At 38.7% G+C, this 13,680-nt stretch overlaps 1 long non-coding RNA gene across 1 annotated transcript in view; it reads right to left on the reverse strand.

Annotated features, from left to right (window-relative positions):
* The window catches only part of LOC120528624, a 95,217-nt gene extending 81,766 nt beyond the window's left edge, over nt 1-13,451 (reverse strand). Inside the window, exons 1-2 of the long non-coding RNA XR_005633566.1 lie at nt 13,375-13,451; nt 3,527-3,616 (exon numbers count right to left, since the gene is read on the reverse strand). This is a non-coding gene — a long non-coding RNA (uncharacterized LOC120528624). The remainder of the gene's footprint in view (nt 1-3,526; nt 3,617-13,374) is intronic.
* Between the last annotated feature and the right edge of the window lie 229 nt (nt 13,452-13,680).

The following is a 13,680-nucleotide window of genomic DNA, read 5'->3' on the forward strand; positions in this document are numbered from 1 at the left end:
AAGACTACTCAAGAACTGAGTAACTGTTTGATCATAATAAATGATTTATTTTTTAGAAATGTAATAAGACAGACAAAAATATAAAATAATGTGCAAATTCTGCTATTTCCAAATAACAAAATAAAAAAATGAGTAAAAATAAATAACATCTTTACAAAATAAAGATGCACAAATAACACAAAATTCCAAATCTCAGTTTTTCAAAACAAAGCTTTTGAAGCCAATACCTACAGAAGGTAACATGTATGTTTGAACAGTGCAAACTATTTACAGTGACAAGATATACAGTACCGTACACTGACAGTATAATACTGCATATTCACTTGCCCTCCAAATAGCACAGCTGATCGAAAATAACATTAGAACAAGGCAGCTTGTGCACGTACAAGTCTCACTTTACCATGACTGTCTGTGTCTGTGCCTGTTTGGTTAAAACGTGCTTGTTCTTCATTCAGTGAAGTGATGTTTAAGCTTCAGTAGGAGTTGGCTCTCAAGGTTCCTGCAGTGAAGCTGTGACCGTTTAGCAGTGATTGGGAGCCCTGTGTGACTAAAAAGTCTCTCACAGGCTGCAGACGCAGGGATTTTCTTTGTGGTCATGTGACTGCATGACTACGTCTAATTAGTGAAACAGAGTCATGTGACTATTGTTGCTATGTCTGATTGGTAAAACAGTCATTCAGTAGATCCACTGACAACTTCTCTCTGACTAAAATAAAGCGTATAAAATGTGTAAATGGAAAAAAGTAACGAGTCGAGCGTTGCCCAATGTAGTGGAGTAAGAGTAGCATTTCTTCTTCACAAATGTACTCAAGTAAAAGTAAAAAGTATGGTGCAGTAAAACTACTCGTAGAAGTACAATTTTTTTTAAAAGTTACTCAAGTAAATGTAACGGAGTAAATGTAACTCGTTACTACCCACCTCTGCTTACTGTGCATTATATACTGACTTCCACCTGCCTCTCAAACACAGTTAAAGTTAGTTTAATAACTCACTGCACATATGACGTAGACTTACAATATACTTTTTACCGCAGCTCTTGATCTTTGTTCAAATCATACAGTATATGGTACAGTATCAACCAAAAAAAAAGGTCCTGACCTGTTTCAGTAGTAGTCTAGTGAATAGAATAAGGGCAAAAATGCTAACCACTACAACAAACGTTGCTGCTGTGACCCACACTTTTTGTTAATAATAAAAAAAAAAGAAAAATCACAACATTCGCTTAATTTGTCAAAACTAAATGCCACTTCTTGTCAGGTTTTTGATAGAACTCATTTAGTTGCATCTGCCTCATTTTCCAATCGAAGCACAATCAATTCCACAAGCAAAACATGTTTTTCATTACCTCACTAAAAGCTTACATTCATGATATTCACTATGAGAAGCCACAAAAATAAATCATCACTAGCATCTATCATAGTTCAAAAAGTAGATGTGAGTGCAAAATGTTCAGATTAAGCACCCATCACTATAACTGTGAAGCTGCTGGAAACCACGTTCCAATAAAAGACAACTTGGAATATTTTATAACTTTGTTATAAATCTGAAGACAATGTTTTAACAGTTCCTCATGCAATAATATTAAGCTAACCCAATTCCATCCTCCTGTGTATGATTTCAATGGTTACTGTAATTGCATAAAAATGACAACTAAAACAATTAAAATAGCATAGTAGTAAGGTAACATGGTTAGTAATTTGGGAGCTTGGGTTCAATTCTTGCATGCTACATGCATATTTGACCAACAAAATCGTTTTTAATTTTTATTAAAAAGATAGTAAGGAAATGAAATTTTTCCACCCAAATTCAACAGTAAATGCAATATCAATTTGTTGCTTTTTTCTAGACTTTGCTCTAATACACTCTCTCTCTCCAGTTACTTATAGAAATATATGGTCTGTCTCAAGTTGAATGACCTCCTGTTCTGTCCCCATCCATACCTTATGCTCGTAATCTTAGGATAAATCTTTCATTTACAAGGGTTGCCTGAAATAAATCATTCTTCTAACCTTGCTTATCCAGAACTGGGTTACAGAGAAGCTGCAGTCTATCCCCACAACAACAAGGAACAAGGAACAATCCCTTGGAAGGGCATCAGCCATTCCCAGGAAGAATACACATATCAAGGGACAATTTAACCTCAACAATCCAACTAATCTGCATGTCTGTGGACTGAGAGAGGAAACCTGAGACTGTGGAGAAAACACACACCAGAAAACATACAACCTCTTGAAAGGGTGCATGTAGCACATGACTTTTGACACTGAAAGGATTCTAAAATCCCATTGTTACCAAAATAGCATGCACCCTCTTTCATAATATTCATAGTCCCCAACCAGATCGGCACTCACTAAGTGCTTCCTAAACTTGACACCTCTTGCACCCATAGAAATTGCCAAACAGTGATTTGAATGAACCCTTCCTCTGGCTCTATCCTCTCTCTTCCTCTCCTACTCCCTCAGTTGCCTTCATGGTGCTCCATTGTGTAACAGGTAAGCACAGAAGCCTCTTCAGTTTCCTTTATATACATGTATATATATATGGGGGTCTAATTCATCCATTTTGAATCTAAAGGTACAGTTGATTGTGTAGAGCAGGGTAGTGGTACCGGTACCAGTAGCCTTGTGGGTACAATAAAACAAATGTCTAGACATGTTCATTGTAAGTCTGAAGGTCATGGGTTCAATTCAATCTGCCACCACCTTACTGTCAATTATTTTTTACTTTACTCTCATGCCTCTTACTGCAAATAAAATGTCATTTTTACTTTGAATGTCACTGGTAGAGAGGTGTAGAGAAAAGCTGCTTATTGTTTGTTCTGTGGAACTCTGGGTAACGCTGCTTTTTCTAACTTAGCATAAGAAAAAGATGCTATAAGAGTACATTAAGGAATTTGCGCTTACAGATTGAACACTGTGTAAAGTGTTGTACAAAAGGTAGTTTACGAATTTGTAATGACAGCAAAGTATAGAATATACAGTATGTTAAGGCTTTTGTACCACTGGCTTAGGAAACAGAGCACTGAGCTATGGGTTAGGAAAATTGGGTGCTAATATGTAGTACCAGTCTGTAGTCAACTGAGAAAAACAGCAACATCCAAACAAACAGTTGAACAAACAACTACACCAATGCAGACATAGACAGCAAATAAAGTAAAATACGTTTATAATTTTACATAAAAAGAAAATGCAGTTTAGTTAAAAGTCATGCAACCATTCGTGTTAATTTGGACACAGAATTTCCGCTACATCACAAAGTATATTTCCTCATGCGATTTCATAAAACCTCCTGCAATGCTTTATCCATCCCAGCAATCCTCAGCACTTATGTGTTCACAAGCGTCCTCCATTGCTTGAAGGAGGGCCACCTGCTGAAGTGGATTCAGATCACAGACCTTTCAATGCTATGAGGGAAGGAACTCCTTAATGAGGCTCAGAAAAGAAGAAAATGGTGGAAAGAGTAAAACAAAGAAGGCTGGGTGTTCCAGCAAGCAAACATGAATGTCTGCTGCCCAATGTAAACTTACATAGTTGCACATGTCTATGTTGTGTATCTCTTGTCTCTACTTGCTACTGCTCCTCCATGCCTCAGGAATTGACTGCTCCTGGATTTGAACCTGTGGAATGAGATTGTATGAATCATTTAGAAACAATGATCCTTTCCCTCTATACCTCCTGTCCTGGTGTGCCAAACCCATATGATTTTTCAGTATTTCTCCATTAAGTATAAGTATTTTAATAGCATTTGTACAGAAGCACACCACATATCAAAACATACATTCAGTTTTACAGTTTACATTTCACAGTTTGATAATAATCCAGGATCACACCCAATCTGTTTAAAATCAATGTGATGAAAATATACTGTTGAGTTACCTAGTGCCCAAAAGATTACAATAATATTTTCATACTGATATCACATACCTGCCCTACAAATAACAATAGGCAATACCTGATAGAATATGACCATATGAGCAATAACAAATATCTCATAAACATAATTTTTATTTTAAATTATGGCTGGGAATTGAACCCATTACCATTACATTAAGGGCAGGTATGCTAACCATTACAACAAACCTTTTTATCAATCACAGAATGGTCTCCACTTGCCCCCAAATAGACTACACTATACATTTATAGGCAACGACATATTGCACCTTTACCAACCAAAAACAATGTTGTAGTTTTTTGCCAGTAGAATATTTCCCCGGTGTCACTTCTGCTGAAGGGATCTGCCCTCATTACAATGGATGATTACACCATTTAAATGACCACAAATGACATCATCATTCAAAAAGACCCACCCATGCATTGCTTCTACATAAGGATTTGGTTTTTATATAGTCAGTCTTTGTTGAGCTTGGCAGTGACATAATTCCCACAAGTGCAGTCTACTGCATCCATGATGTTTAGGAAGCCTATATAACGTTTTATCATACCACTAATAGAAATTTGGAGGTATGCCTTTTACATAGAATCGCTTATAAGCTGACCTGGCAATGTATTGCTTCAAGTAATTACATTTAAAGTTAGTTACCAGACCATACTTGCCTATTCTTTATAATGAGAATTTCAAATTTACAAGCAGATCTTCAATTATAAAATAGTTCATATTTTCTATATCATACTACTGAAAAAGCAAAACCTATATATACTGTTATAAAATGAATAATGAGCTTGAATACAATTAATTACTGAGCTGTGCAATTGTATCTGTTTAACACTAGAAACACAACACATTTTTCCAGTATTATAACTGCCAAGCCCACGCCAAGTGGCATCAGAATCCTTTTGTTCTCACTAATGGCCCTTAATTTACTTAGTGCCCAGCAAATTAAAATGATATTTTCATGCTGATACCTTGTAGCTGCTCCCCAAATAACAATAGTCAATGACTGAGAAAATATGGCATCACCAACATATAATACAGACAATGACAAATGTTTCATTAAGAAAATATTTATGCCTATGGACATGATTTGAACCCATCATTTTTAATTTAAGGGCAGACATGCTAACCACTACACCACAAATTGGTGCTGATATTTTCAGAAATAGATTGTACCTTACTAGTTCTTGATAATCACAGACTGGCCTCCCCTACCTCCCAAACAGAGTAAAAGTGAGTTTAAGAACTCATTCTACATATCAGGTAAAGCTACATAATTACTTTCCACCTCAATCTACTGATCTCTGTTCAGAAAATGCAGTATGATGTACAATATCAACTGAGACAGAGCTGCTAATACATTTTGATGATAATGTAGTGGATAACATGTAAGTTTATCAACCTACTTGATGATAGTGTAGTGGATAGCATGTAAGTCTATCAACCTATAAGTCTGAGTTCAATTCCCACATATGATTAACATCTATTTCTTTAATAAAATTGCATAAAAAATAATTCTATATTTCTCATTACTCCATGACACTCCTTTTCAGGTTTTCTGTGTCTCATTTGAATTATCATTCTTTTCCAGTCACACAAAGTGTTTTTCATTACTTCAATAAAGGTTTAGGCAATCCACATATATGGGTACATTCAAAATATTCACAGTGAGAAGCCACAATAACATATCATCACTAGCATCTCTCAAAGTTCAAAAAGCAGAGGATAGTACAATATGTTCAGATTAAGCACCCATGACGGTAAGTGTCAAGCCGATGGAATCCATGTTGTATTACAATACAGCTTGGAAAAGTTTACAACTGTATTTAAATGTCATAAATTAGAAGACAATGTTTCAGAAGTTGATAAAGAAATAATATTATTATAATATATTCCATCCTCATGTGAATGAATTTAACTTCTTCAACAGTTAATTTCACAACGTGAAACTGACAACAAAACCATTTAAAACAGCATAGTGGAAAGGTAGCACAGTTATTAATTTGGAGGCTTAGTTAGCTTCAATTCTTGCATCCTACATGCATATTTGACCAACACAACAGTTTTTCATTTTTCTTAAAAAGATAGTAAGGAAATAAGATTTTTCCACCCAAATTCAGCAGTAAATGCAATATCACAATTTGTTGCTTTTTTAAAGCCTTTCCTCTCACGCACTCTAAATATAATGGTCTGTCTGCAGTTCAATAAACCCGTGCTCTGTCACCAAAAATCAATTTTTTCATGTTAACACATCACATTGAGCTACTGCCTCCCTGCAATCCAAAACACAATCTCATGGTCTCCGCAAGTTGGCAAATTAGGTGAACTCTACACACATCAGTCAAACAGCTTAAATTTCAATTTCACCCCACCTCAGTAATTTGCAGAAACACCTCATTCACTATTCAAAATTCAATGTGCCAATGGACCAAACACACCTCTGCAAACACAGTTAACCACAATTACTCATAACTTTTAAGTTGAAAAAATGTACATATAATGGTCATGATTTGAACATATAATTTTTAACTTAAGGGCAGATAGGCTAACCACTACACCACAACATGATGTGTTTTTTTTTTATGGTTTAGATCACACCATACTAATTCGTGACAGTCACATACAGGCCTCCCCTGTTTCACAACAGTAACAGTTACATAATTATCTTCACCTCAATTTCTTGATCTTTGTTAAAAATACAGCTTGATGTACAGCAGTGAAAGGCAACCTTTTTCGAGTTGCGGCGCACTAAGTCCAAAAATTTTCTTTCGCGGCGCACCTGAGGTGCTGCCCATAAATAAAGTCGTGACGACACAATCTATGGACAATCGCCAATAAAAACAGTTAATTTTACAAGTTTGAAAGACATTTTATTAATAAAGGAATCAAATGATGAATCTTAAATTTAATTAATGTGAACGTAGAGATTGTTTTTCAGACAGACGCGCTTTTCCTTATCGATCATTTGAAGTCTCTCGCGTTTCTTAGACTTCATTTCCGTAAGTGTTCCGTTATCTGTTTTTCCAACATAAAATATATTTTTTTAAACATTATCTTTTTAATTAATCAAAAGTTCAAAAACACTAGCAATTTTAATATTTTACAAAAGTTTTCGCGGCGCCCCTAGAAAACAGCGCGGCACACCGGTTGCCCGACAATGAATTGTACAGTATTAACTGAGAAATTGGGACATCCCTGTTTTAGTGGTAGTGTAGTGGATAGCATGCAAGTTTTTCAACCAACAAGTCTGAGTTCAATTCCTATCAGTGACCTTTAACTTTTTCTTTAAAAATACAAATAAAAAAAAAACAAAGAAAATTTCTATATATTTCTTATTACTCCATGTCACTTCTTGTCAGGATTTCAATAAACACATTTAGCTGCTAGGTCTCTCTTGAATCAGCCTTGTTTACCAGTCAACATTTAATCAGTTCCACACACAAAAAGTGTTATCCTTTCCCTCACAAATAGCTTAGGCAATCAACATCTATGGGTGCACAAGTCACAGTGAGAAGCTACAAGAACAAACCATCCCCAGCATCTCTCAAAGTACAAAAAGCAGAGTAGAGTGCGATATGTGCAGGTTAAGAATCTGTGACTTTAAGAGTCAAGCTAATAGGATCCATGTTGTATTAAAGTAAAACTTGGAAATTTTACAACATTCTTCTTCTTCTTTCTGCTGCTCCTGTTAGGGGTCGCCACAGCAGATCATTTTCTTCCATATCTTTCTGTTCTCTGAATCTTGTTCTGTTACACCCATCACCTGCATGTCCTCTCTAACCACATCTATAAACCTTCGCTTAGGCCTTCCTCTTTTCCTCTTCCCTGGCAGCTCTATCCTTAGCATCCTTCTCCCAATATACCCAGCATCTCTCCTCTGCACATGTCCAAACCAATGCAATCTCGCCTTTTCTGACTTTGTCTCCCAACCGTCTAACTTGAGCTGACCCTCTAATGTACTCATTTCTATTCCTGTTCATCCTCGTCACGCCCAATGCAAATCTTAGCATCTTTAACTCTGCCACCTCCAGCTCTCCCTCCTGCTTTCTGGTCAGTGCCACTGTCTCCAACCCATATAACATAGCTGGTCTCACTACCGTCCTGTAGACCTTCCCTTTCACTCTTGCTGATACCCGTCTGTGACAAATTACTCCCGACACTCTTTTCCACCCATTCCACCCTGCCTGCACTCTTTTTCACCTCTCTTCCACAATCCCTATTACTCTGTACTGTTGATTCCAAGTATTTAAACTCATCTACCTTCGCCAACTCTACTCCCTGCATCCTCACCATTCCACTGACCTCCCTCTCATTTATACACATGTATTCCATCTTGTTCCTACTGACCTTCATTCCTATCCTCTCTAGAGCATATCTCTACCCCTCCAGGGTCTCCTCAACCTGCTCCCTACTATCACTACAGATCACAATGTCATCAGCAAACATCATAGTCCACAGGGACTCCTGTCTAATCTCGTCTGTCAACCTGTCCATCACCATTGCAAATAAGAAAGGGCTCAGAGCCGACCTCTGATGTAATCCCACCTCCAACTTGAATGCATCCGTCACTCCTACCGCAGACCTCACTACTGTCACACTTCCCTCGTACATATCCTGTACAACTCTTACGTACTTCTCTGCTACTCACAACTTCCTCATACAATATCACAGCTCCTCTCGAGGCACCCCTTCATATGCTTTCTCCAGGTCCACAAAGTCACAATGCAACTCCTTCTGGCCTTCTCTAAACTTCTCCATCAACATCCTCAGAGCAAACATTGCATCTGTGGTGCTCTTTCTTGGCATGAAACCATACTGCTGCTCACTAATCATCACCTCACTTCTTAACCTAGCTTCCACTACTCTTTCCCATAACTTCATGCTGTGGCTCATCAATTTTATTTCCCTGTAGTTACTGCAGTCCTGCACATCCCCATTATTCTTAAATATCGGCACCAGTACACTTCTTCTCCACTCCTCAGTCATCCTCTCACTTTCCAAGATTTCATTAAACAATCTGGTTAAAAACGGCACTGCCATCTCTCCTAAACACCTCCATGCTTCCATAGGTATGTCATCTGGACCAACAGCCTTTCCATTTTTCATCCTTCATCTTCATTCATTAGCCTCTCAAAGTACTCTTTCCATCTGCTCAACACACTCTCCTCACTTGTGAGTACCATCTTTATCCTTTAACACCCTAACCTGCTACACATCTTTCCCAGCTCAGTCCCTCTGTCTAGCCAATCGGTACAGGTCCTTTTCTCCCTCCTTATTGTCCAACCTGTCATACAACTCATTATACGCCTTTTCTGTAGCCTTCGCCTTGTACCTTATCTTCTTGTACTCTTGTCTACTTTCTGTATTTCTCTGACTATCCCACTTGTTCTTTGCCATCCTCTTCCTCTGTATACTCTCCTGTATTTCCTCATTCCACCACCAGGTTTCCTTTTCCTCCTTCCTCTTTCCAGATGTCACGCCAAGCACCCTTCTTGCTGTCACCCTTACTATATCTGCTGTAGTTTCCCAGCTGTCTGGTAACTGTTCACTGCCACTCAGTGCCTGTCTCACCTCCTCCCTAAACTCAACATTGCATTCTTCCTTTTTCAACTTCCACCATTTGATCCTTGGCTCTGCCCTCACTCTCTTCCTCTTCTTGATCTCATCCTACAGACCACCATCCTATGCTGCTTAACTACAATTTCCCCTGCCACCACTTTGCAGTCTTCAATCTTCTTCAGATAAACTCTTCTGCATAGGATGTAATCTACCTGTGCGCATCTTCCTCCACTCTTGTACGTAACCCTATGTTCCTCCTTCTTCTTAAAATACACATTCACCACAACCATGTCCATCCTTTTGGCAAAATCCACTATCCTCTGACCTTCTTCATTCTTCTCCTTGACACCATACCTACCCATCACCTCCTCGTCTCCACTGTTCCATTCACCAACATGGCCATTGCAATCCACTCCAATCACCACTTTCTGTCCCTTGGGTACGCTGTTCATCACCATCCAAATCACTCCAAAAATCTTCTTTCTCACCCATTGCACACCCAACTTGCGGTGCATGTGCACTAACAACATTCATCATCACACCTCCAATTTCCAGCTTCATAATCATTACTCTGTCTGACACTCTTTTCACCTCCAAAACACTCTTGACATACTGTTCCTTCAGAATAACTCCTACCGCATTTCTCCTCCCATCCATACCATGATAGAACAATTTGAATCTACCTCCAATCCACCTGGCCTTACTCCCCTTCCATTTAGTCTATTGCACGCACAATATATCAACCTTCCTTCTCTCCATCATATCTGCTAACTCTCTCCCCTTACCAGTCATACTGCCAACATTCAAAGCTCCTACCCTCAGTTCCACTTTCCTCCTATTCTCCTGCCTCCGGACACGTCTCACCCTCTTCTTCTCCTTCTTCTTCTTTGGCCAACAGTAGCCCAATTTCCGCCAGCACCCTGTTGGCTAACAGTACTGGTGGCAGTCGTTGTTAACCCGGAGCTCGACCGATCCGGAATGGAAATTTGTAATTTTGTCCGCATATTGATTTGGCAAAATTTTACACCGGATGCTCTTCCTGACGTAACCCTTCCCATTTATCCAGGCTTGTAACTGGCACAAAGAAACACACTGGTTTGTGCATCCCCTGTGGCTGGGTTAGAAAAGTTTACAACATTATTTGTCATAAATTAGAAAACAATGTGTCACCAGTTCATCAAGAAATAATATTAATAGAACCTAATTTCATCCTCTTCTGCATGATTTTAACTTCTTCAATGGTTACACTCATAGCATAAACTGACAACTAAATCACTTAAAATAGTGTAGTGGAAAAGGAGTATAGTTTAATTTGGAGGCTCAGTTTCAATTCTTGCATGCTACATGCCTATTTGACTAACACATTGGCTTTTCATTTTTGTTAATAAGATTGTAAGCAAATACAATTTTCCCCCAAATTTAAGAGTAAATACAATATCACAATATGTTGCTTTATTCTAGCCTTCACTCTCATGCACTCTGTCTCTCTGGTCACATCTACAGGTTTACCATCTGCTCTGCCGCCATCCATACCTCATAAATATAATCTTAAGATACATCATTCATTTACAAGTGTTTCCTGAAATCAGTCCTTCTTCTAACCCTGCATATCCAGAACAGGGTTAAGGAGAAGCTGAAGGCTATCCACACAAGTACTGGGAACAAGGAACAATTCTTCAATGGGGCATCAACCATTCCCAGGGGGAACAATTTAGCATCAACAATCCAACTAACCTGCATGTCTGTGGACTATGAGAGTAAACCAGAGAACCTGGAGAAAACCCACACAGGGAAACCATGCAAACTGCACACCCGGCACTTGAATCTCACCACTGAAAAGATTCCAGAATCCCATTTTTACCAAAATAGCATGCTAACTCTTTTATATTTTCCATTGTCCCTAACCCAGTCGACAATCACTAAATGCTTCTTAAACTGCATACCTTTGGTGTTCATACAAGATGACAAACAGTGGTCAGCAGACAGACCATATTAAATTCATGTCATTACATTTTCTCCATATATAAAAAGCTAAGATTTCAATGAGTTCTTATTCTTACACTGCTTCTTCTGCATCTTACTTCTCCTCTTACTCTCCCACTCCCTCTATTGCCTTCATAGTACTCAATTGTGTAGCAGTTAGGCAACGATGACTCTTCAGTTTCCTGTATATCGGCTCAAGCTCAGTAACAATGTGGAAATGTGTTGACCACAGCCCGACAGGTCATCCTTTGCCTGGCTTTACATCATATTATTTATCTATACTAATAAACGGCAAAGCCCTCACTGACTCACTCACTGACTGACTGACTCATCACTAATTCTCCAACTTCCCGTGTAGGTAGAAGGCTGAAATTTGGTAGGGTTATTCCTTACAGCTTCCTTACAAAAGTTGGGCAGGTTTCATTTCGAAATTCTACGCGTAATGGTCATAACTGGAAGCTGTTTTTCTCCATTTACTGTAATGGAGATGAGCTTGAAACCCGTGGGGGCGGAGTTTCGTGTGACATCATCACGCCTTCCACATAATCACGCAGTGTGTAGAAAACAAGGATGAGGCCCAAAAAGCGCTGAAGAAAACATGCATTATATAATTGAGAAGGCAGTGAAACAATAAGAAGCGAGCGAGTGACATATACAACCATATTCATGAGTTCTGCTACTTCGGAAACAAAGCGATGTAAACCTAAACTTTAAATTAAGTTCATAGACAGGCTGCCGCTGGCGTTTGTAATTTAGTGCCTACCCATTTAAGGCCGTCCGTCAGCGGCAATCCAATAGCAAACTGCCATGGGTAAATATTCACGGGTGAAGGACTGTGATTATGCAGAGGAAGATGAGATGGTCAGGGTGGTGTTTGGCACAAACTCAGCGAAACTGCGAGAGAAAGTTTTAAGTGCCGGGACTTCGGTAACATTAGATACAGCCATGGACATAGCACGACATGGCACCAGCACAGCTGGGAAACTTCGATGCATGTACACCGAGCGGCTCACGTGAACTGACGCAGTGCACAGAGAAAAAGCAACAGTTCCAAAGAGCGCTGAACAAAAAACGAATTACACAATTGAAAAGGCAGCAAAAAAATATGAAGTGTCTGACAAGCATATTCATAAATGCAGCTACTGTGGAAACAAAGCACAAGGTGGAAAAAGTCAATGTCCCGCTAAAGGAAGACAGTGTAAAAAAAACCCGTGCATGCAGTGTGTCGGGTCTCAGATAAAGAAGAAGACGAGCTGTTTATTGATGCAGTAAGAAACAAATCGATGAATGAAACCTGTCATCTTTACAACGATTGACAAACACGGAATGTAACTTGAATACAACACATCCTACAAATACGAACCTGATTGAAAGAAATAATGATAATCAAATCCTTGATGACAGCAACACTCAGTAAAACTCACAAAACAATTACTGTATATTGACAGTCATGTTACGTTATTTTAAAATGTTCCCTTTTCTTTTTCATAGCTTCTTTAACACACTACGTCTCCGCTGCGATATGCGGGTATATATATATGTATATACAGTATATATTCCGATGTACATACTCGAATAATGGATACTTTATTCGCCATCAATGATTGTTTTGGTAAAGCCATACTCAGTGTATTCATTAAATGAACGGTAAAAAAGTAAGAGCGAGGGGAGGATGACTTATTGAGGCATGCAGGCAAAACCACAATAGCACGCGGGCTCGATGTACGAAAAAATATATCTTTTCAAGTTCTATTTACTCCATATGTGTCAAACTCAAGGCCCGCAGGCAACATCCGGCCCGGCGTGTAATTATATCCGCCCGCGAGATCATTTTATATACTGTATTATTGTTATTAATGGCCCGGGGATATGAAGCACTGGTAACACAATAAACTACAGATCCCATAATGCAGCGCTTCAGCTGCCTTGCCGAACACTTACCATGTCCCTGCCGTCTCTTCAGTTGTTTCCTTACTTTGCGAAGGAAGCAGCTTTCTCAGAGCTTCTGCACTGTTTTATAAACGAACGATATTTTTATTTAATCCACGGGTTCTCCGCTGTTTCATTGTTCATTTATTACGATTTTTATAGTTATTGTGTAGGTTTTATTTAATCCACAGGTTCTCTTCTGTGTTCACTGCGGTGTCTTCTTTCGTTTACGAGCTTCGCTAAGGAAGCAGCTTTCTCACAGCTTCTGCACTGTTTTAAAAACGAACGACATATAAGAAAGTCCTTTTTCCTTGCTTC

Source organism: Polypterus senegalus, chromosome 4 (assembly GCF_016835505.1).
Source record: "Polypterus senegalus isolate Bchr_013 chromosome 4, ASM1683550v1, whole genome shotgun sequence".
Taxonomy (NCBI): Eukaryota; Metazoa; Chordata; class Cladistia; order Polypteriformes; family Polypteridae; genus Polypterus; species Polypterus senegalus.